General features: G+C 45.3%; 1 protein-coding gene across 5 annotated transcripts in view; it reads left to right on the top strand.

Moving 5' to 3' along the window:
- TMEM184B (transmembrane protein 184B) overlaps positions 1 to 25,974 on the top strand; it is a 337,694-nt gene that overhangs the window by 16,527 nt on the left and 295,193 nt on the right. For 3 of the 5 annotated variants that reach the window (XM_077452366.1, XM_077452368.1, XM_077452367.1), the window contains one exon: positions 22,071 to 22,226. The exons of the other annotated variants lie outside the window; for them this stretch is intronic. The gene's annotated coding sequence lies outside the window, so the exon portion shown is untranslated. The remainder of the gene's footprint in view (positions 1 to 22,070; positions 22,227 to 25,974) is intronic. 5 annotated transcript variants of the gene reach the window in all.

The raw sequence follows: 25,974 nt of genomic DNA on the forward strand, positions 1-25,974 counted from the left end.
TGCGATCTGCAGGGGATTTAGTTGGAGTCCTCACAGGAGTGTAAGGAGCTCTTATCTTCTGTAAAAAAATAAAATAAAAATAAATAGCAGAGGCCCTAGGGACAGTGCGTTCCCTTGTGAAAATGCGTGGCCAGAGTTCCAGACAAAAACAGAGCTCTCAGTTCAGTCTCCCTCAATCCACTTCCATACAGGTGGAAAGTGAGTCTGAGGAAGAAAGGGAAAGCATTCCTCCCTCAACCATTGATTCTGAGGAGGAGGAAGAAGCCAGATCATCTAGATACAAACTTTCACTTGAGGAGGTGGATGATCTACTCAAGGCAATTTATACTACCCTGGAGATCCAAGAAGAAAAAACTCAGCTGTTGGTACATGACAAGATGTAGCAGGGGCTGGAGGAGATTAAACGCAGTCTTCCCTGTGCATAAAGTTTTAACAGACACTATTAAAAAGGAGTGGAAGGATCTAGAAAAAGGGCAGTTCTTCTCTAAGGCCCCATTCACACCTGAGCGTTTTGTAGCTTGAAGCCTGAAGCTACAAAACGCTGGAGGGGAAAAAATCCATTGTTCTCAATGGAGATGGTTCACATCTCCACTCCAAGTCGCCTGAAGCTTGAATCTGGCTGATTTGGGCGTTTTATTCCCATAGAAACTAATGGAATTGCTCGATTCAAGCGCTTAGCGTGACAACGAGCGTTTCTGTGGGCGTTTTGTCGCTGTATCTGCTCAAGAGAAAATATAATTTACATAAGGAAATAACATAAAACATGCACAGATCACCATTTTTAGCACACATGGAGACCAGCAATATGGAAGAACTGGATGAGACAGTATGTCTTCTAGATCAGGAGAGCTTCATAAGAATGGTGAAGGAGCACCCCTGTCTGTATGATACTAGAGATCCATGCTACAAACTGCGAGCGTGCAAGAGGAGGGCATGGAACCAGATTGCCATCCAAGTTTTTACAAACTGGGCAGACCTAACTGGCCGTGTGAAGGATGAGAAAGGTAAGATAAACCCTTGCAAACATAACCACAATAGGGACATAATAGGATGATTAGTACATTATAAGGCCCCTTTCACACTGGGGCAGTGCGGGTGTTGGTGGGTTTGCGCTTTGCCGCCATTTTTTTGATGCGGCCGCTAGTGAAAAAGGGTTAAAATCGCACACAAAGCGGCGCTTTGCCAGCGTTCCTAGCGGCCGCTAGCAGGGCGGTTTTAACCCCTGCTAGTGGCCGAAAAAGGGTTCAAATCGAAAGCAAAGCGCCGCTGCAGGGGCGCTTTGCCAGCATTCTAGCGGCCGCTAGCAGCGGTGCTTTGCCGGTGGTATAGCCACGCTGGCCCATTGATTTCAATGGGTAGGAGCGGTATTCACCGCTCCCAAAGATGCTGCTAGCAGGACTTTTTTTACCATCCTGCTAGCGCACCGCTCCAGCACTCCTGCTTTCACAGTGCAGTGAAAGGAGTCGCTTTTTCAGGTGCTATACAGGCTCCTTTCTCTCCATTGTGAAAGCTGGAGGGCTTTCACACTGGAGCGGTGCCCTAGCTAGTGAATACACCGCTCCTTCACTGCTCCGCCTGACCAATGCCTCCGTGTGAAAGGGGCCTATGCATGGGAACGAGTATAGTTTTAGCAGAATGTCATAAATACATGATGACACACTCTGACCCCTAGTGGATATTGTAAGGATACTGCACACAAAGATAAATATATATTTCTAAAAAACATGGGACTTCTTATCAATACATCAAGCATTTTTATTAATAATTCAGTACAGCATAGTATATGGTCGTATTTACAAAGAACTAAAGTTTTTAATTTATTATATTGACTCAAGCTGCCAAGGGACCTGTCCTGCTGGAGATATGAAGTAGGAGGCAAATTGATCCCTGACCTGTGTCCCTTGTCTGCTTCCACAAACACCGGTCCAATGAGCTCTTTCCATGTTCTCATGTACTGGGTCCTCAAAGTCAAATCCATCCCGCTGCCGAACAAAATTATGCAACGCACATGCAGCTTTAACAACACAGACTGCATTTTGCACGTTAAGAACGATGGGAGTGTGCAGTACCCGCCATTTGTTTTCCAATATGCCAAATGCACATTCGACAACGCGACACACTCGTGTTAGTCGATAGTTAAACACACTCCTCTGTACAGTCAGGTTGTGCCCCGAGTAAGGCCGTAGAAGATGCTCACTCACACTGGGTAGGGGAGGGCCATTTGTGCGGGGGAGTGGGCTGTTTCTGGAAAGTCCAGAGAATTGTTACGCTGCAGGTGTCCAAATGAAGAATGGGGGAAAAAATAGCAGAGTCAGCGCTGCTGCCATATGATCCTATGTCAATGTAGCTGAAGCAATAATTAGCATCAGCCACTGCCATTAACACGAATGAAAAATATTTTTTATAATTAAAATACTGGCTTCTGCTACCCATGGGCTTTATGATGCGAATATGTTTCCCATTGATGGCTCCAACGCAGTTGGGGAAGTTGCAGCGTTGCCAGAAAACATCTGAGATCCTTGACCAATCTTCCGCTGTAGGTTTTTTTTAAAACAATATCCTTTGAAAATATCATAAATAGCAGAGCAAGTGTCACGAACTATGTAACTTGCTGTGGATTTTCCAACACGAAAGGCATAGTGTAAACTCGATATAGATTGTCCGGTTGCTAGGTACCTAAAAAGAAATATATATATATATATATATATATATATATATATATATATATATATATATATATATATATATATATATATATATATATATATAATTTTATTGTGTTTAACAGCTCAAAATAAAGTGGAAGAGTATACATGATGCCTACACTCGACATCTAAGACTGCAAAGGGAATTTAGGAGTGGATCTGGGGCATATGCTCCGAGAGAATATCTGCATGCAAAAGAAATGGAATTCCTTCGGCCATTGCTGGCTTTGGGGCGGTAAGCTATCATCTGTACGAATGTCATTAAACAAAATGTAAAGAGAGAGTTATATTTTCAGGACTGAAAACTGCTGGGAGGACAGTACTCCAAATGATGATTTGGACACAGATGCTAGTCAGCAAGCAAGCCAAGCATCAAGTGATCAAGCAGGCCGAGATCTGGAGAGCTAATTGTCAACTCCAGCACGGTCTACATCTGAGACACTTGTGGGAGATGAGGAGTCCCCACCATCCATTTCTGCTCGTGTACCTGCTAGAGCAACAAGGAGGGCTCCTGAACCTGACTTCAACTGCATGCTGGACATTATGGCCAGTATGTCAGAAAAAATGAATAGCAACAGGTCTCAGGTCTCATGTGCAGGTTTCTGCAAGATGTCTGGAATGTCTGATGGAGAAGGTACTATCAGAACTCCAGGCAGACATGTTGGCAGGTACCATACCCTGTATTGCGACTTTTATTCCATCAACCGCCACATATAGGTCCTCAGAGCCTCCGCCACCTTATGGTCCCTATGCAAATCACCCCCTGCCCCATCTGCCAGCACCACCACCCTCTAATTACCTTCCTCTGCCAACACCACCACCTTTAAATTACTTTCCTCTGCCAGCACCACCACCACCTAATTGGCAGCAAAAAGAGAATCCCTTTACCTCCACCTGGTCACAATATGGCCATGCAATGAATGTGGTGAATACACCCAATGAGGGAGTCAGCTCCTCCCAAACATTCCATCGCCTCTAATTTTTTTTTTTGTTTTTGTTTTATGAGCTACGTTAGCTCTATTTCTTTGTTGAGCTGTATATGTGCAAAACGAACAAACAGAAAAAGTTGTAACAGAAAAAGTGATATTTCAGTAATATTTTAAATAAAAAAAAAAAAAAGAGTTTTTGTTTGGCTTTAAAAATGTGTGATTGGTGTTTATTTTATGCATATAAAAAATTATTCATATTGGGTTCTTCATCAATCTCAGTTAAGCCCCAAACCAATTTGCAGCCAAAGGACCAGGCCCCTTTTTGTGATTCGGCACTGCGTCGCATATATATATATATATATATATATATATATATATATATATATATATATATATATATATATATATATATATATATATATATATATATATATATATATATATAAATTTTTAATTTTTTTTTTTCCTGTATTGTTATTGGGGCGATCAGCGATTTTTTTTTTTGCAGACACGTCGGACATTTTCTAACACATTTTTGGACACTGGCAGGAAGGTGTTAACCACTAGGGGGCAGTGTAGGTGTTATGTATGACGTTATGTGTTTTTTTTTTTTTATTCTAGGGGGCGTGGCCTGGCATGTGACGTCACTGATTGTCTTTCCGATCGGTGATGGCCACAGTAGGAAGCACGGGAAGAAGTTTGTCTACTTGGATCTCTCCTCGTTCTTCAGCTCTGTGACCCGATTGCGGGACACCAGCGGCGATCAGGTCCGCTGGTCCCGCGGCCACGGTCACAGAGCTCAGGACCGGGTCAGGAACGCACCACCGGCGGGGCACTCCCGATCCACGGCTGGGCACTGAGCAACGTACAGGTATGTGCTTGTGCCCAGCCGTGGCATTCTGCCGATGTACATTGGCGTGAGGTGGTAAGTGGTTAAAAAATTAAATAGAAATATGAAAATATTACCTCAGTGTGATAATTAGTCGTTCCACAGGGGGTATACTGTTGCGAAAATATGTGTCCATTCGTTGCAACCGACTGAGTAAACCCAGTAACTCATCAAAGCTGTGAACAAAAATAACAAATATGGTGTTTATTAGTGGACATTATAAAATAAGACAGGAACAATGTCAAACATCATGAATCCAACTAATTTGACTAACCTTTTTATGGACGTCCTGGTGTAGTCCAAAAATGTATCATCACGTAGGTCACTGTACATAACCCAAAGTTGCCATCTCTCTTCCCGATCGGCAATTACGGGGTGGATCCAATATCTGCGTGCCCTCTTCTTCCTCCTCTCTCGTTCATGCAGAAAAGATGTGGCAACAGCGGATGCTGCCACAAAACACGCCATCTCATCATCACTCATCTTTGTAGTAGATAGTACAAACAGATGGCGCAGGGAGCACAATGCTGAACCGAAAGTACAATAAGCAGGTACAGTACCCAGGAAGCAGATGAAAAAAGATGAATATTTTTCCTATTGGCTAAAAAAAAAGCCAAAGTAAAAAAAAAGGCTGCAAAACGCTGTATGCAAACGCTCGAATACACGTGACAAAACGCCGGTAAAAAATGCTCAAAAACGCTACCCTGAGGTGTGAATGCAGACTAAAGCCTTTAAAAGGAGGTTTCCTTTTGAGGAAAATTTAGGAATTTGTGTGGAATAAAAAAAACAAATAGATGCTGCCTTTTCACAAGTGTCTAGACCAGTGATGGCGAACCTTGGCACTCCAGATGTTTCAGAACTACATTTCCCATGATGCTCCACTACACTGCAGAGTGCATGAGCATCATGGGAAATGTAGTTTTAAAACATCTGGGGTGCCGAGGTTCGCCATCACTGGTCTAGGAAGACTGATTTAACCTTTGAGGATATGGGGATTCTCAAAGATGCGATGGACAAGAGGGCAGATGGGCTACTGAAGAAAGCCTGGGATTCATGTTTAGCCAATCTGAAACCCGCAATGGCAGCTACAGTTGTAGCTAGGAATTTGCAGTGTTGGCTAGACCAACTTAAGAGTCATCTGGTAGCAGGTACCTCCAGAAAAGAAATATTGGAGTCCTTCCCTACATTGCTTAGGGCCGTCAAATATATGATGGATGCCTCTGCAGAGTCTATCAGGATGTCTGCCAGATCCTCAGCGCTCATTAACTCAGCGAGAAGAGCCCATTAGGCTTACACTTACAAGCTGATCTTGCTTCCATTTGATAAATGCCCTTTTTGTCCCGGTGGTTGCCTGTGTGTGCACTCTGTGGGCCCCATTGCCGCCTGATGGGCCTCCTCAGCTCCCGTGCCGTCGCTTTGGGTGCCTGGTGGCTTCCGATACCGCGCCTATGGCTGTGTAAGTGACCATTAGGTGTTTTTTTTTTTAACCTCCCCTTGTTCCATCATTGCTAATATTAATTTACTACTACTCCTGTATTTTCAGACCAATCGCAAGCTTTCTCCTGATGAGCGGCAGTAAGCCGCGAAACGCGTAGAGCTACTAGTTGCCGTGTATTTTGGTACCCCAACTCCAACAGTACTGATTTTTGTAATATTGTATTAATTATGTTTTTATTTAATTCATTGCAACAATCATGAAGTCATAGATTCATGTAACTGCAATACTCTATCAATTGTCCATTCTATCATTACCATTGGTTGTTTTATGTATGTAATTGAGGTGCGCTTTTATAACCTATTCTGTATCGGTCATTATGAATGTATAAAGTAAAATGTTGATATCAATGATATGCTTGTCTGCGCACCTCTCTAAATACATGTAATTATGTTTTGCTAGATAAAAAAAAAAAAAACTAAAACTTTTTCAATAGCCATTTTGTCTCTTTAACCCCGTACTTCATATAAAGTCCCGCCCAGCTTTTGTTTTTAATTTTTGCCTTACATTGATAGGGATGGAGGCTATGACCTCATTTAAAGTCCCAATTTTTCCCTTTTCCCATTATTTGATTAACCCCAAAATATCATTAAACCTCCACCATATTTCACTGTAGGTACTGTGTTATTTTCTTTGGCCTCATTACGTTTTTGGTAAACAGTAGAATGATGTGCTTTACCAAAAAGCTCTTAGTCTCATCTGTCCAGAAGACTTTTTTCCAGACGGATTTTGGCTTACTCAAATACATTTTGGCAAACTGTAGTCTTGCTTTTTTATGTCTGTCAGCAGTGGGGTCCGCCTGGGTCTCCTGCCATAGCATTTGATTTCATTTAAATGTCGAAGGATAGTTCACACTGATGCTTCCAGAGCCTGCAGGACAGCTTGAATTTCTCTGGCACTTGTTTGGGGCTACTTATCCACCATCCGGACTATCCTGCATTGCAACCTTTCATCAATTTTTCTCTAATGTCCACACCCAGAGAGATTAGCTACAGTGCCATGGGTTGCAAACTTCTTGATAAAGTTGCGCACTGTGGACAAAGGCAAATCTAGATCTCTGATTATCGGACCACAAAAGTTGCTTTCGGACAGATCGTCCAATAATCTGATCGTTAGTTCGCAGCTTTCGACAGCCAATCACGACAGTCCGTCCAACCAAATCCAAAGGGACAAACAGGAAATCTTTGGTCGGACATCAGCACGTCATACGACAATTGTGTAATCCGTACAGTATGTGTCAGATTAAAGCCGTTCGATAAACACCACGCATGCTCGGAAACACGAAAATAAACCAGAAGGACACGGGTCACACGTATTTGACATTTAAAATACGTAGCTATGCACAGCGGAAGATTTTTCCAGAATCCTACAACAAAAATCTTACATACGTTTTGCACTGTTGTATTCGATCTTAGTTGTATGCAACAAAATGTGAATGATCTGTCTTGCGATAATCGGAACGTGTGTACGGGGCATTAGTGAACTTCTCTCCTTTTTTTTTTTTTTTTTTTTTTTTTTTTTAATCTGCTTTCAGTTGTGATTTTTAGATTGCCCACACCTGTTACTAGCCCCAGGTGAGTTTAACCACTTAACAACCGGCCCATAGCCGAATGACGGCTACAGGGCGGTTGTTTAACTCTGGGAGGCCGTCATATGACGTCCTCCCAGAATTCTGCTCTCACGCGCACTCGAGAGCATCCATGACCGCCGGGTCCACAGGAACCGTTTACCACGTGATCGCTCCGTCAAATGACGGAGTGATCACTTGTAGACAAACCAGCGTCATGTTATGACGCCGGTTCCTCCCTCCCCCCCTCTCTGTACCGATCGGTACAGCGGAGGGGGAAGAGATCGGTGTCAGCAGCGCTGTGGGCTGCATCACCGAAATTTAACCCCTCAATTCCCTGCCAATACTCTGCACTGCCAGACAATACTCTGCAGTACAATTCCAGCCAATACTCTGCAATACCTTGCCAATACTTGCCATACTCGGAGATACCCAGCCATACTCGGTGATACCCTGCAATACCGAGCCATAGACATCCCCCCCCTCTCCCGCCGCCCTCTGGTGCTTCTACTGACTCGCCAATACGATCAAAGCCATAACCCTTTTTTTTTTTTTTTTTTTTTTTTTTTTTTTTCAGGCTTCCCAGCTTAGAGGTGAGATGTGGGGTCTTGTTGACCCCATATCTCACTGTAAAGAGGACCTGTCATGCCATATTCCTATTACAAGGGATGTTTACATTCCTTGTAATAGGAATAAAAGTGATCAAAAAATGTATTTTTGGGGGGAAAAAATGTCAAACTAAAATAAAGTAAAATGAACAATAAGAATTTTTTTTTTTAAGTGCCCCCGTCCCCATGTGCTCGCATTCAGAAGCGAACGCATACGTAAGTCCTGCCCACATATGAAAACGGTGTTCAAACCACACATTTGAGGTATCGCTGCGAACGTTGGAGCGAGAGCAATAATTCTAGCCCTAGACCTCCTCCTGTAACTCAAAACATGTAACCAGTAAAAAAAATTTAAAGCGTCGCCTATGGGGATTTTTAAGTAGCGACGTTTGGCGCCATTCCACGAGCGTGTGCAATTTTGAAGAGTGACATGTTAGGTATCTATTTACTCGGCGTAACTTCATCTTTCACATTATGCAAAAATTGGGCTTTTTTTTTTTTTTTTTTTTTTTTTTTCAAAAAAAAGCATTCGAAAAATTGCTGCGCAAATACCGTGCGAGATAAAAAGTTGCAATGACCACCATTGTATTCTCCAAGGTGTTTGCTAAAAAAATATATATAATGTTTTGGGATTCTATGTAATTTTCTAGCAAATAAATGATGATTTTTACATGTAGGAGAGAAATGTCAGAATTGTCCTGGGTGCTCCAGAACGCCTGATGGCGCTCCCTGCATTTTGGGCCTCTGTATGTGGCCACGTTGTGTAAAAGTCTCACACATGTGGTATCGCCATACTCGGGAGTAATAGCAGAATGTGATTTGGGGTGTAATTTGTGGTATGCATATGCTGTGTGTGAGAAATAAACTGATATGACAATTTTGTGAAAAAAAAAAAAAAAAGTAAAAAAAAATCTTGATTTTGGAAAGAATTGTGGGAAAAAATGACAACTTCAAAAAACTCATAATGCCTCTTACTAAATACCTTGGAATATCTTCTTTCCAAAAGGGGGGTCATTTGGGGGGTATTTGTACTTTTCTGGCATGTTAGGGTCTCAAGAATTGAAATAGGCCGTCAGTACTTCAGGTGTGATCAATTTTCAGATATTGGCACCATAGCTTGTGGACTCTATAACTTTCACAAAGACCAAATAATATCCACCTTATTTTTACCAAAGATATGTAGTAGTATAAATTTTGGCCAAAATTTATGAATAAAAATTACTAATCTGCTAAATTTTATAACAGAAACGAAGAAAAATTCTTTTTTTTTTTTTTTTACAGACTTTTCGGTCTTTTTTTTCTTTTATAGCACAAAAAATAAAATAAAAACCCAGCGGTGATTAAATACCACCAAAAGAAAGCTCTATTTGTGTGAAAAAATGGACAAAAATGTCATGTAGGTCCAGTGTTGCATGACTGAGTAATTGTCATTCAAAATGTGAGAGCACCGAAAGCTGAAAATTGGTCTGGTTATTAAGGGTGTTTAAGTGCCCAGTGGTTAAAGGAGCATCACATGCTTGAAACAATCTTATTTAGTCACAATTTTGAAAGGGTGCCAATTTTTGGAATTGTGTGACGACATCTCCAATTTGCTTATTTTTATTTTTTTTTTGCTCCCTCGTTTTGTTCCAATACACACGAAGGGAATAAACATGGTATAGCAAAACGTGTTACTGCAATACTTTCTTTCTATGAGAATATTTTCTGGGGTGCCAACGATTTCGGCCATGACTGTATGTTCCCTGTGTGTGTGTGTGTGTGTGTGTGTGTGTTCTAACTGTAGGGGGATGGGACTGATTAGGGAAGGAGACTGATCGGTGTTCCTATGTACTAGGAACACTCGATCTGTCTTCTGTCCCCTGACAGGACGTGGATGTGTGCGTTTTACACACACACACACACAAACACATCCCCCATTCCTTGGAACCCCCAAATGTAATAAAAAAATAAAAATAATTTACTTGGCAGAGACCCTAGGGAATAAAATGGCAATTGTTGCAATATTTTATGTCGCACTGTATTTGTGCAATGGTATTTTAAATGTTTTTTTGTTTTTTTTCTGGGGAGAAAAAATACTTTGTTTTTATAAAAACAGTGAAGTTTGCCTTTTTATTTTTGTATAATGTGAAAGATGTTGCGTGGCGAGAATCATGATCTTTATTCTAAAAAAGGAAAAAAAATGTGCTTCTCATATTGGCCAGATTCGTGCAGCTCTACTGTGCGGGTTCGTACACAGATGTCTATTAAAATCACAAACCCTCAGCTTCTTCTTCCCCTTTCCTCCTTTTTTTGTTTACAGTCCCTCCCCTCCTCATTTTTCCTACCTAAGTGTGAAGAAGCTCAAACGCACAAACAAAAAAGTAAAAAGTATGGGGTTTGTGTGGGGGGGAAAAAAATGCCTTTTGCTCAAAGCTCAATAAAAACATGCAAAAGAGCACAAAGAGGCATAAGCTTCTTCAATCTGAAATAAAGGCCCAAATGCCTGTAGCATAAGCGCTTTTAAAAATCCCTTCCCCCTCCAGTTAATTTTTCCAAATATAAATAAAATATATCTATATCTATCTCTATATTTGCAAGACAAGCAAACTTTTTAAATGCATTTTTGCTTGATATACAAGCGATGTCTTTTCACAACTGAGTATAAAAGAGAAGAGATGTGCCTCGAAGTATAGCAATACAGTTACATTAATAAAGGTACAACATTTAGCAACTCACATGGTTGATGATTAAAAGAGGCACATCTAAGTATGCATGCATCCAGGGTAAAGCTGTCCACATAGGGCGTGGCCTGGACGGCGATGGAGTAGGTCGCACATGAGTTGAGCTCCGCTCCTGGTATATATCCTGTGTACCTATCCTGTATATCGGTGACAGCTAAAACTGCCGTGAACCGACGGATTAAGACCCTGACATTCTTTCCGTCATGTCTCCTACAAAGAAAAGCAGCGCGGTGGTGTCCTCCCTTGACAAGTACCGGAGGCAGGATAAGGACGATGCTCAAGATGGCGCCTCCTCGCCCTCATCAGCTCAACAAGCGGCGAATGATACCGTGAAAGTACTGGAGGCTATTTCCACCTGCCAATCCTCCCTTACCACAAAAATAGAGGAGGTTAGAGTGGACATATCCCTTATTAGACAGGATATGTCTAAACTTAAAGATCGCGTGAAGGAGACGGAGGATAGGATCAGCCAGGCAGAGGATGTGCTGCACCCGCTGCAGCACTCCCACGAGGAGGTGAGGCGCCAACTTCATCTCCTGGCCCAGAAGCAAGATGATCTTGAAAATAGATCCCGGAGGTCTAATCTCCGTTTCATAGGCCTGCCGGAGGGTTCAGAAGGCCCTGATCCACCTACTTTCCTTGAAAACCTACTGAGCAAGATCTATGGCAGGAAGGCTTTCTCTACTACATTTATTGTAGAGCGGGCACATCGTATGCCCGCGAGGCATCCGCCGGAAGGCGCGCCGCCCCGCACACATCGCCAAGCTGTTGAACTATCGGGACCGTGACACCGTTTTGCGTCTGAGCAGAGAGAAGGGCAATATCCCTTACCAGGCGGGTCATGTCTTGGTTTTCCCGGACTTCTCTGCGGAAGTCCAGAAACAACGAGCGCGGTTTGTGGAGATTAAGAGAAGACTGCGGATCAACAACCTCAAATATGCCATGATGTACCCAGCGAAACTTCGGGTCCTGGGAGAGGATCGCGCACACTTTTTTGATGACCCGGCGCAGGCAGTGGAGTGGCTGGATCGGAGGGAAGCTGACTGGAATCGTTGGGCCTAGCGGGAGGATCTGTCTGGACGCCCTGTGGTGGTAAGACGATTTACTTTATGTCCCCGCTGTTGGGGCTGTCCCTTCCCCACGTGCGTGCCTACCACCCGGGGAGTGTTTACATCGGTTGTTGACTGCGGGACCTTATGCTTGGCCACGGTCGGACGGTGTCTGCTGGCCCATTACACTGGAAAGCCCTTTCTGCGAGTACATCCTGTGGGAGCTGTCGCTACCCTGCACCGACTCAGTGGCGATTGTCAGGCCACTGTCTGAATTTATCCCTCTGCAGACTCATGACTTGGATCCCGGCTGCTCTTTTCCCTATGTGACTGTTTGAGTTGCCCCACTGATTGCTATGTTGTGAATTCAGGCCTCTACATAGCTTGTGGACCTCTGATTATGGGTATACCTTGCTCAGGCGCCTGTTCCTCCTATATTTCTCCATTTTTGTTTTCTTTTCCTTGTCCCCTTCTTTTATTTAACACTATAACTTTAATTCTGATGCTAAGAATTTTTTTTTTTTTTTTTTTTATATATATAGCAATTTGAATATTGTTGTCAACCTTTTCTCCTTTTATGATTATATTGCCTCTACTGTTCACCGGGGGCGGAGGCTGCGACTCTTGATGCGTGACCTTGCCCGGTGGGCTACTCTCTGGGCCTAATGCAGCGAGTGACCACCCCGTGTACAATTGACTGCCTTGTCGGCCCCACTGTGGAGTCGGCTGGTTTGAGCGGCGGGGGGAGGCCGCTCTGGCCGCCTTCCTTACAGGGGGTGCAGGCAATAGTTCAGCCAGTTGGGGATGAATGCTCCAGCCCTGTTGGGGTGGCTGAGAGCTGGGTGGGGGGAGGGGGGTGCAGGTTGGGGTTCGGGTTTTTATTTGTTTTATTGTTATTAGTTTCCGGGTTTATGATGCATCGAACTAGATTCCTACTTCATATGTCGAGATTGAGATTGGTGGTTGGGGGGTGGAGGGTAGATACCACACTGGGGATCGGTCCGCTCACATGGGTGCTTGGCATGTCTACTACTGACCTATGGCTGCTATTAAATTTTTGACGTGGAACGTCAGGGGCATCAGAGATAAGCTCAAGCGCACGGCAATCTTCACTTGCCTTAAGTCATATAGGGCGGATATTATAGTGCTGGTAGACGCATGTTACGGGCCAGCTCCAGTTAGCACTTAGACGGCCATGGGTTGGTTGAGCTTATCACGCAACCCACACCCCTTACTCTCGGGGTGTGTCTCTGCTGATAGCCAAAACTCTGCAATTTCACCTACTTACCTTGCGGACGGATCCCCAGGGCCGGTTTATTTTTATGCACTGCACTATCCATGGTAGACGCTACCTTATCTTGGCTCTGTACATACCGCCCCCATACTCTGCTAGCCTTGTATCTGAGGGGCTTTCTTTTATGACCCAACACCCAGGAACCCCTGCCATATGGCTTGGGGATTTTAACATTGCCCTCAATCCAAGTATAGATGGGCTTTGTGGTGGCTCCAACCAAGCATCTCAGACGGGATCTAGACTGTGTCGTACCCTTAGGGACTTTTCATTGACTGACGTGTGGCGTTACAAGTATCCCACGACCCAGGCTTTTTCATGCTTCTCGGCCACACACTCTACCATGTCCCGCATAGACTATATTTTGGCGTCGGGTGTCCTCCTCCCCCAGCTGGTGGATGCGGGGTTCCTTGCGAGGTCCCTGTCAGATCACGCTCCCTGCTGGGCTACATTCAGGTTGGCACAGCAGGCGGGACCCTGTGTCTGGCGCCTTAACCCCTTTTGGCTGAGGGCACTGGGGGAGCAGGATGACCTGTCGGAGGAGTGGCGGCATTTTTTCGAGGTTAATAAGGGGACAGCAACGGGTGGCTGTGTGTGGGAGGCGTTTAAAATTCATGCACGCTCCATTTTAGTGTGGCGGATCAATAGACTGAAAAGTTCCTCTCGACTGCTAGCCAGTCAGGCGGTGGAGCAGCTGGAGGCTGTCACCCGCGAGTTTGTATTAAGCCCCACGGTGGCGAACGCCTCGGCTCTCAGGCTCCAAACCCGTGTCCTAGACCAATTGCAATTTGAACAAGCCAGGCGAAAACATTTTTTTACGCAGCAGAGGATTTTTGAACAAGGCGAGAGGGCGGGTAAACTGCTAGCGTACCTCACTCATCAGGATGCGAGGCCACCTGTAGTGGTGTCCCTGGCAGGCGGAAGCGGGGCTCTTATCTCAGACCCGGCGACAGTTGGCGAGATGTTCCGATCCTACTATGAAGACCTTTATGCCTCTCACGTGGAGGTCACGCCTCAGGAAACCCGGGCATTTGTGCAGGATGTTACATTCCCACAACCCTCTGTGGCCCAGATGGCCGAATGGGAGGTACCGATCAAACTAGAGGAGATTGAACTAGCGCTCTCGTCCTTAGCCGCATCCAAGGCCCCTGGGCAAGATGGTTTGCCGCTAGATTTCTACGCCGCATATCCTGACGTGCTATTCCCCGAGCTTCTAAATTTGTATACTTAACTTTTTGAATCTGACTCCCTTCCTCCCACTTTACGTCAAGCAACGATTTATAGTAATTCCGAAACCAAATAAAGACCCACACCGCCCCAACTCGTATCGCCCCATTTCATTGCTGCAGGTGGATATCAAAATATTGGCCAAAATACTTGTGTCCCGGCTGAACCCCCATATTTTGTCCATTATCCACCCCGATCAAACGGGTTTCATGTCTGGTAAGAACACAGCGATGAACATCCGTAGACTTCATATGAATCTTCAGGCTTCCCATGAGAATGTGGGTACTAGGGCTGTGATAGCGTTGGATGCGGCTAAGGTGTTTGACTCGGTGGAATGGGAGTATTTGTGGGAGTGCCTTAGACGATTCGGGTTCGGGCCTAACTTGATAAAGTGGGTCAAAATTTTATACTTCTCTCCGGAGGCGCGCGTGGCGGTAAACGGTTGGCTGTCTGGGCCCCTACCTCTAAGGCGAAGGACTAGACAGGGATGTCCATTATCCCCGATCCTATATGCCCTGGCGGTGGAGCCTCTGGCCATCTCCTCTCTCAGATCCAATCCACACATAAGAGGCCTTAGGGTGGGACCCTTAGTAGAGACCGTGAGCATGTACGCAGGCGACATGCTCCTATATCTTGAGGATGAGGGGCCCTCCTTGCGGGCTGCTCTCTGTACTATCGAGGATTTTGGTAAACACTCGGGCCTCAGTATTAACTGGGCGAAGTCACAAATTCTTCCCATTGATATGTTCCCGCCAGCGATTGATGCGGCCTCCCTCCCTCTATGTATAGTATCTTCTATTCAGTATCTGGGAATCCAGATCACTAGAGAACCCCTTGACTTTATATTGCATAATATCGAACCCCTGATCTCCTCCTACTTAAAATGCAAAACTCAATCCTGGGCTAGATTCCCCCTTGGCGTAATGGGAAGGATAAACTTAGTTAAAATGATTCTGCTACCCAAGTGCCTACATAAATTCTGGCATGCCTCAATTCTTATCCCCCTTAAATATTTTAAAACTGTAGATACTATCCTCAACTCCTTTATCTGGGGCTCTGGGCGTCACAAATTGGCGTGGAATACGCTCAAGAATCCTACTAACCTGGGGGGGGGGGGGGCGGCGCTTCCTGACTTTCACGCATATTACATTGCCGCCCAGCTCTCACTTCTTTCACCTACATAAAACAGATGCACTCAGGTACCAAGCATTAATATGCAGAGCACCACACAGCTCCGCCCACTCTCCCCTTCAGGTTTTGTTTAGGGGGAAGGAAACTAACAGGAGTGAGAAGGGTCGCCCCCCCCATTGCTGTCTCAACATAGGCGGGTGTGGGGGATTGCCCAAAAGATGGTGGGGGCGGACTGGGTGCACTCCCACACGCCCTTGTGGTACAACTCTCAGCTGGGGGAGCTTCGGGAGCTGCCGGGCGCGGGCCTCTGGGCCTCCGGGGGGGTGGTATACCTGTACCAGGTCGTCACCCCCCTGGGGGTGCGCAGTTTCCGGGCGCTGCAGGGGGAGTTTGAGATCCCCTCGCATATGATTTTCCGCTATGTGCAATTATCCCATGCCCTCCGAGCTCAATTTGGGGAGGGATTTCCTGATCCTCAAGAACTGTCACTGGTGGGGGTTGTGGTTGGTGAGGAGCCCTCGAAACTGATATCCACTATCTATGGCTCCCTCAGACGGTGCTCTGAAGCCAGGATTGCTGAGGTGGCCAGGCATAGATGGGAGGAAGAGGTGGGCCGCTGGAGAATGAGGACTGGGAGGAGATCCTAGATAATGTTAAACTGGTTTCCCCTAGGCTAACCGACGGGCTGACGCAATTGTACATCTTGCATAAATCTTATCTCACTCCCGCAAGAATTTGCAGATACAAGCCCTCCCAGGAGCCGGGGTGCCCACGTTGTAGGGGTCTTCCGTGCTCCTTCTACCATTTGATCTGGTCCTGTCCGGACATCCAGACTTTCTGGATACAGATTGTTCGCTTCCTACATGACCACATGGGCTCCCCCCTTCAGGTGGATCCCAAAACCTGCATACTAGGACTAGTGCTAAATGCTCCGACAGACCCCCTCACAGGCCGTCTTCATGCAGGAAGTGCTATTTAGTGCCAGGAAGCTGATTGCCAGGCTATGGATGCGATCTGACACCCCGACATTCAGAGCCTGGGTGGCTGAGGTGAACCTAACTTTGCCAATGAAGAAAGTTATATATGCACACAGGTGCTGCCCAAATAAATTTAACACGATCTGGGACCGTTGGCTCAATAACCTGGACACTTGTGCGGACTAGTTTTGTTGGTCCGCTTCAAGTTCCCCGGATGGGCAAGTGGGGAGGGCCACTTTGTATTTGCTTCCTGTTGGGGGAACCAGGGGGTGTGACTGTGGTAACCAAGGGAAGGGAATGTATAGACGGGTAAGGGTTGGGGTGGATTGTAATACTTTCCATACACTAAACATATGGGAGGTTTGGTAGTCTCCTTCCTACACTACCAGGGATGGGCGAGCGCTGTTGACATGCTTTCCTGGCATTATGTTTTTTCCTTCTTCTTTTTATCTGCTTCTTATGCTTTGCATTGTAAGGTACTGTTATGAGTATGATGTCAGTATCCTAATGCATTTGGCCTGTGCTCTTCTATGATACGGAGCTGTTTGTGCTTGTTATTTCCCTCCACTGTTCGATGTGCCAAAACTGTAATTCTTGTGTCAATTTTCAATAAACTCGTTGTTGTTCAAAAAAAAGAAAAAAAGCTGTCCACATAGATCACCCTCCGCACCGCCATCGACGTAATCCCTTCCACACTGTGCTCCACGATTGATTCAAGCCTCGCTTTCAGGGTAGTCTTCCGGTCACGATTGCAGACTGACAGTGGTGAGACCTGGCGGTGCGGAGGATGGTCTATGTGGACAGCTTTACCCTGGATGCCTGCATACTTAGATGTGCCTGTTTTAATCATCAACCATGTGAGTTTCTAAATGTACCTTCATTAAATGTAACCATATTGTTACTAGGGGTGCAACAGATAGTCACCGATCTGTGATCCGAATGGGTCACCCTGTTTGGATCGGCACGAGCCGCAATCCGCGGAGCGCTCCGCTGCTTCGGCCTTAGGAAAGGCAGAGGCTTCGGCCTAGCTCCGGAGCGCCATCTTTGTACACCCCGGCAGCCGTTTACCATGTGATCGCTCTGTCAAATGACAGAGCAATCACTTGTAAACCGGTGTCATGTCATGATGCCGGTTCCTCTCTCCGCTCTGTACTGATCTGTACAGTGGAGGGGAGAGATTGAATGGCAGCAGCGCTGTGGGCTGGATCTGTAGTGCCCACAGCACTGCTCTGTGACAATTGCAGTCAAATCCATCCCTCAATACCCTCTCAATACTCTGCCAATACTCTGCCCATACCCTGCCAAATGTTACACTTGGAGGCGCCTCTCTTCTTTCATACACTGTAGCTCCTGCTAGATTTTGCTTCTAATAACTTTGCGGATGGACATTTTATGCTTGCACAACCTTCACATTGCTATAATATTTATATATGGACTTTTGAACTGAAAGGCCTAGGAATAAATGGTTGTGGAAGTTTCCATTATTTCTTATGGGGAAATTCGCTTTGATATGAGTGGAATACAAGCATGTTTCCGGAATGAATTATGCTCACAATCCAAGGTCTTGGTGTGTGTGTATATAATCTCATCTCATTCCCTTGATTTTATTATTATTTTTTTTGTGTGTGTGTTTTTTGAGCTCAAAGGCAGCATTGAAAAAATGTGCACGGGGTAGAAACCTTCATAGACGCAGAGTGTGTGTGTGTATGTATGTGTGTGTATGTGTATGTGTATGTGTGTGTATATATATATATATATATATATATATATATATATATATATATATATATATATATATATATATATGTGTGTGTGTGTGTGTGTGTGTGTGTGTGTGTGTGTGTGTGTGTGTGTGTGTGTGTATGTGTATATATATATATATATACAATTTTCACTGTCCTTTTTAAAATGCATGCACCTAGAGGATTTATCATATCTTGTACATATTGTGCACTCAGCTTCACTTATGTCAGATACGTTGTGTGATGCCTTGTACACACTATGATAATCGGGTGAGCGTTTTGTCTGAGAAACGATCGTACGATTTTTCTGATGGTGTGTATAAAACTTTCGACAGCTGATTCTGACCTTCCGAATTAAAATTTTCCAATTTTTTTTTTTTTTTTTTCTGTACGGGAATGATTTTTGTTTCATGCGTATCATTTTTGTACAAGACATCTCAGATAGGAGGGACTGCACATGACCAGAAACCACAAATGACTAAAAAGAAAAGCCTTTGTCGTACGAGAATTTTTGTACGTTATTTCTATCCTTGGTTTTGACTTGCATTGAAACATTGAGGGGAAAACCGGCTGATCGTTCGCCTGATTTTCTCATAGTGTGTTTGGAGCTTAAAACCTCAGCCTAGTGGGATAAATTGGGCTTCTTAATCTTCCAACATCTCAAAAGTTGTCAGCACAAAGTATTTCTAAGTGTATTTCTGTGCCCAGAAGTCAAAAGTGTTTTCTAACTGTTGTGGTCCACGGCTGTATGTATTTAATCGCATATCCTGGATGCAAACTGGGCTGATTATCCATCCCAGTGCACATGTATATGCTTTGATATGTGATTACAAAAACAAACAAACAAAAAAAAACGGTTAGGGCCGGTTCACACAGCGAGGCGCGTCGAGGCGTCTCCGACTTACCTCGCCGCGACCTGCGGGGAGCTCAGCGGCGACTTGCAGAGGACTTCTGTATAGAAGTCAATGCAAGTCGCCCCCGAAGTCGCCCCGAAGTAGTACAGGAACCTTTTTTCTGAGTCGGAGCGACTCGAGTCGCTCCTCTCAGAACGGTTCCATAGTACTGAATGGGGGCGACTTGCGGGAGCGAGGCGAGGCGAGCCGTGTCGCCTCGCCTCGCCTCGCTGTGTGAACCGGCCCTTATACTTGCTTCTGTGCAGATGGTTTTGCACAGAGCAGCCTGGATCCCCTTTCTCGAGTCCCTCTTTGCTGTTCCTAGCCCTTCCCTCCTATCGAGTGCCCCCCACAGCAGCTTCCTATGGGGGCGCTGGAGCCGAGTCACAGCTCCCTGTGTCCATTCAGAGATGGCGCTCTGACCCGGCCCTGCCCCCTCTCTCCCCTGATTGGCTGACTGATGTTGACAGCGGCAGGCGTCATTGGCACTGCTGCGGTGTCTCAGCCAATCAGGAGTGTCCTAGATGGCTTAGAAATTCATGGACATCGCTGGATAGGGATGGGGCTCAGGTAAGTAATTAGGGGGTTCTGGGGTGGTTGCTAAACACATGTTTTTTTTATCTTAATGCATAGAATGCATTAAGATAAAAAACCTACTGCCTTTACAACTCCTTTATCTTCTGCGGTCTACTTGTGCTTTAAATATGAGCTATATAAACTGCAGTATTTGTTTTAAATGTCCCTTTTGTGCAGATGCCTTTTGAGATTCTGCAGTGAGTATTTGGTGAACTTCAGATTCACTGGTTTGTGTGCCCCATAGTGATGACATGCAAACTTGGCAGGAATAATGATCTGGGGTCACATCCTCGTGCAAGGTAATCACAGTGCCAGACTGCAACAACATCAATTTATCATTATAAAGCAAATCCCAGTGTAAAATTAGTGTTACAGTTGTATACAAAAAACGTGTGTTCATCATTCAGGACCTTTTAAAAGAACCAAAATAGAAAAATGGAAGCTGCCCTTTATTGACTTGCTTTCAAGAAGAGAGCCCTGGAGCTTTGATCCTCCATTCCCCACTTTCTAACCTGGAAAATATAGGCACAACAGGCTTCCATCTTCACCCAGTTCTTCCTTCCAGGTTCACGTGCCCTGGCCGTTTGAATGGATGAGCCGCAACAACGTCACTCCTGGCATTCTGTCAGAGCGCATTGTGCAAGCGGGGGTACGACATATAGTCCCTCCGGTGTGTCCACCGTTACCTCCATAGAATTTGAACCTGGTGTTGGCGCTTCACAATCCGCCGTTTGAGAATATCAGGGAGATTCCCTTGCTGACCCTTTCACAGAAGGGGGTTTCCTAGTGGCCATAACATCGGCCAGGAGGGTTTCGGAATTGGCAGCCTTGTCCTGCAAGTCACCTTATCTGGTCATCCACAGGTATAAAGTGGTATTGCGTCCACCACCGTCTCTTCTACCTAAGGTGGTCTCGGCCTTTCATATCAATGAGGACATTGTATTACCATCGTTGTCCTAAGCCGAAGCACCCCAAAGAGGTGGCCTTTCACGCGCTCGACGGGGTGAGGGCTCTAAAGTGTATTTGTCGGTCTCGTCTGCCACCAATTCTAGGTGGATCAGACAGATTGTAGTACAAGCCTACGCCTTGAAGGGGCAAGTGCCCCCCTTTCTGGTCACGGCCCACTCTACAAGGGCAATCGTAACGTCTTGGGCCTTCAGACACCGAGTGTCTGTCGCTCAGGTGTGTAAGGCGGCGACCTGGTCCTCTGTCCATACGTTTACCAAGTTCTACAAGGTAGACGTCAGTGCATCGGCGGATGCCTGTTTTGGCCGCAAAGTTTTGCAGGTGACCGTGTAGTTGAGTAATTGAGATTTTTTTTTTCCCCTGGTTTTTATATATACATATATACATATATTTAGTATTTTAAAGTGTTACTAAACCGATAAACATTTTTTACCTTTAATGCATTGCCACCCCTTCCCTGTGTGAAGAGTAAGAGAGGGGAGAAGAGATCAGCATGTGCACGGCTGCGATATTGTCTCCCCTTCCTCTTTACACTGCATTTGTGCAGCAGCAGGAGCCATTGGCTCTTGCTGCTGTCAATCAAAGGAAGTGGGAGGTGGGCCTAAGTCCTAATGGATGGTTTCTCTGTAGACACAGCTCAGAAGCCTGGGGACTACCAAACCCCATAGCCTGCTGTTGGCATTGGCATTTCCCAAAGGAAAAACGGAGATCGCTGCCAGGGACCAGAGAAGAGGAGGATCGGGCCCACTCTGAGCAATATCACTGTACATAACAGGTAAGTAGAACATGTTTGTTATTTTAATAAAAAAAAAGTTTAGTAACACTTTAATTTGTATCATTTAACTGCTATGACATCTAAGGCCCCTTTCACACAATCTGCTCGGATCCGCCTGAAAAACGGACAGGCAAGTCTGACTTGTATGGGCAGGCGGATGTCAGCGGAGATGTGCCATCCGATCTGACAAGATCCTCTCCAAACAGACTGATGGGATCGGATGAAAACTGACAGGCTGTCCTTTTTCATCCGATCTTCCCTTGGAGAACAGCGGGGCTCTGACAGTTTTTTTCTCAGCACAGTAAGCAGAGACTGACCGGTCATCCACCTACTCAGCGGGGATCAACGGAATGATCCCCCGCTGAGCTAACGGAGTCCGTTCAACAGATCCGCTCCGTGTGAACCCAGCCTAAATTATCCTTTAGGAGTAAAGCTTGGACACCTTGTTGGTGAGAAACATTTATGGTTCAAGTTACTGATTTAAGGCTCGTGGTGTCAGTTTTTCTTTTTTTTTTTTTTTTTTCCCCTAGGTGCCGCTTGCAGTTATTGGCCATAAGTCTCAAACGTTCACACCGTCGTCATGGGCTCCTGATGGGCAGGCGCAAAAGCATCTGTTCTGAAAAGGCTTTCCAAATGTGCTTCCTGTTTTCTTTGTGGCAAGTGTAGGAGATCGTCTGATATCACAGGTAAAACCTTCAGTGGTTTCTTTTATATATGCTTATAGTAGTAAGTCTAGCCAATTTGACAAATGTAACATACTGTATGTATTTTTGTAACTTTTCTGTGAATCTGCTGTATATGTAAGGCTTGCATAAGCTATTTCAAGGCAGACAGATGTGCAGATATAATTGAAACATTTTTATATAATTTTTAATATTGGCTTAGGATTCTTTCACACTTGTGCGTCTTGAAAGTCGCACGTTTTTGATGGGATTTGCCACGACTTGAAGCAATGGCTGTGTAATCTTGAGATCTATGGACCTCAAGTCACATCAAAGTTAGACCAAAGTAGTGCAGGGACTACTTTGAATTCATTAGGACTTGAAGATGCACAAATGTGAATGGTACGACTTGTCATGTAATTTTGCAGTCGCAGGACAAGTCTCACAAATGTGAAAGGCCTTAAACACGCACCGTAGGTACAAATATCTATGGTGGCTGGATCTATCTTTATTTCCACCACAGATCAGTTGGTGGTGAATATCTGAATCTTTTAGAGCTCATTTACACTTGCTTCGACTTCAACACACATTAAAGTGCCTACCGCTTCAACATGCTTTTTTTGATGCCGCAATGATGCTTTAATGAAGCTTGGTAAACGTCCTGTGTGTGCAGTGATTTTCTATTTGTTTTAAAGGGGCCCAGTAGAACCCCAGCTCATTGGTACCCTTGTTCAGCAGGTCCCCCCAAGCTCATTGGTACCCTTGTTCAGCAGGTCCCCCCCAAGCTCATTGGTACCCTTGTTCAGCAGGTCCCCCCAAGCTCATTGGTACCCTTGTTCAGCAGGTCCCCCCAAGCTCATTGGTACCCTTGTTCAGCGGGTCCCCCCCAAGCTCATTGGTACCCTTGTTCAGCGGGTCCCCCCAAGCTCATTGGTACCCTTGTTCAGCAGATCCCCCCCCCCCCAAGCTCATTGGTACCCTTGTTCAGCAGGTCCCCCCCCCCAAGCTCATTGGTACCCTCGTTCAGCAGGTCCCCCCCAAGCTCATTGGTACCCTTGTCAGCTGTTTGTCATACCATATCAGAAACGCACTAAAATCTCATAGAAAGCCTTCCCAGAAGAATGGATAGCCACAAAGCGGGAGGGGTTAGTGGAAACGTGCCAATGATTTGGAATGGGATGTCTAAAAAGTAGAGGTGCACTGAATGGAATGGTGCCGAAAATGCAGGATGCATGTGGCCAAAAACTGAAAATTACAATTATAAAAAAATTATTTATATTTTTAGATATAATTGTGTTCAACTTTTTAATTAATATCATCACTTTAATTTAATATGAATTCATTTTCGGACATTATTGGCACCTTTTTAGCCCTATGTATCCCTTTAAATTCTATGTATGTCTGCACACTGGTCCGTTGCGCTTCCATTGATGTGTTCAAATTTCAACATGGTGCATTTTTATCATGCGTTTTTAGGATGTTAAAAAAAATGCAAAAAAAATGCCTCCCAGTTCAAATGCATTGAAAACGCAGCAAGCACACATCATTGACGCACCCCGTGTTACGTTATTGATGCTGTTTTTAAGTCACATGAACTATGAAAAACACACCATAAGCACAGTAATCGTAGTAAAATCGGCCAAAAAAAGGATGGGTCGAATATGCTTTTCAGTGGCTCAGCCCCTTTGTCAAGCAACCGGGTCATAGACAAACAGCCGGCATTTGGTGTATACATTGCTGGCTGGAGAAGTTGGATGTCAAGGACGTTTTTTTTTTTTTTCACTGCCCTGCCAGCACACTGCCCCAGTGTGAAAGCATTCATTGATTTTAATTGAAATACATTTTCGTGAGCTTTTCAGGCGCTTCTTTTAACACGAAAGCGCCTCAGTGTGAAAGGGGTCTAATTGGTGTCTCTTGCGGTTTAACCCCTGAACCCTACCCTCTGTTAGTAGCGCACTCCTGAATCCTTCCACACTTTGTGTAACGTGCACTTCCGCAGTTTGTGGAAAATTATTAGTAAAGGAATAATTTTTTTTGTCTGTGCTGGAGTTTGCGTCCATGAGACTCTTGTGGCACAGCAATCAAAGCATATTTTATAAGCACATAAAAGCCCGGGTTTTGCTTAACCACGACCCTTATGCCCCTCCCACTGTTAATCATTTTGCCACACCCACTTTTTCATTCCAAAGTGTAAAAGTTGGGAGACATGGAATAGCTATTTTTTTTTTTTTTTTAAATTACTATATTTTTCCTCAGTAGTACACTTACTTTAAAATTAAAAGTGCATCAGTGGCTCTATTAGCTTTAAAGAGTAATTTCACTTTTGAGAAAAAAAAACATTCTACATTGGGTGATCAAGGTTTACCGATGTTTTTTCCAATATTCCAGTCGGCGCCACCTGCCTTTCATAACTAGGAGTTATCGTAAGTCAGAGGTCTGTAACTCGGGGACCTCCTGTATAATTATAAATCAGCTGCTGCACCCGTAGGGCTCTAATAAGGCTGATTTCCTATTGGGCGCATCACCGTAAATTACATTTCTTTGGTTCATTGATGCTCCTTTTAATTCTTGACCTTAGGGTTATTGCGTCGCCTTCAGGAGAGGACTAGGCAGAAGATTTAACAAATGTAAAAACAGCAAGACTGCACAGCACGGCCCAGGGGGTTGTCCCTCTGGCTATAACCCCTCACCCTGCTTCCTGCAGCTCCAGTTTTTTTTTCTGCCTAGTGTAGAAGGACCTGGCTCCCTGAGGGGACCATTGGTCGTGGGAATTTTTTAATTTTTGATCCTGTGATTTACAATCAACAGCTGAGCTGGGTGACGGGCTGGAAAATATAGATCCTTGTAGTCTTCCCCAGCCTGGCCATCGAGCGTGAGCAGACCCTAGCTACATGCTGGGTCGGCCACGACATGCTCCAGGGGCGGCCGGTGAGCTAAATGTTCCAGGGCACACATGACCGGGCTACTGCTGTTCATGTCACAGTGTGCCGTGGCTAGCAGTCACCCCGTACTGCTCGGGTGATGGGTCTGTGGTGGAATGCGTCCAGCAATCCGGACAGGAGGGGTAAGTACGGCTTTCCCTACCTTGGCAGAATATAGCAGCTGGACTTTCCCTGGGAGGTCGACTAGGGGTCTCTTACTCTCCCATTCCTCTCTCCCTGTCCCTCATTCCTTCCTCCCCCTGCTGGGGCCACTGTGCGACTGGGCATGGGGTGCGGTGTATGTACCTGGCTGGGGGGGGCTCCGAGCTTTGGCAGGGGGCTGCGCTGGCTTTTGGGGTAAATTGTTGTCTTTTCTTTTTTTTTTTTTTTTCTTCACTGTGAGATGCTTGGGCTGTTTTTACCTGAGGAGAGGCCGCCACCATTTTTGCAGAGGCTGCGGCCATTCTCCTGTAGTCTATGCAGTGTTTGTGGCATCAGCAATTTTCTTGGTGATTTTCTTGCTAGGACAGCCGGCGGCCATTTTCTTGTAGCCTCCGCTTTGTTTACGTCTAGTGCTGGTGTCTGGTTACCTCAGAACATTGCGGTTTTTATTCTGGGCACTTTGTGACTGACGCAGGGCAGATTGGTCAGGGTGGTGAGTCCTGGGGGGGGGGGGGGTGTCACCTCAGTCTGCTTTGTGTACCTTGCCTTAAGTCCCTAAGTTGTGGCAGGCAAGTGAGGGTCAGCATGGCGTCAGAAGCTGGTGCTTGTTCCCCAGACATCCCTGCTATTGCAACAGGCTCACCTGCTAAAACTGCGGTGCCCATGGACGCTTTATCAGAGGTCCTGGA

This window comes from Lithobates pipiens, unplaced genomic scaffold, assembly GCF_037356315.1.
Source record: "Lithobates pipiens isolate NorthernLeopardFrog02 unplaced genomic scaffold, aLitPip1_a1.2 Scaffold_23, whole genome shotgun sequence".
Lineage (NCBI taxonomy): Eukaryota > Metazoa > Chordata > Amphibia > Anura > Ranidae > Lithobates > Lithobates pipiens.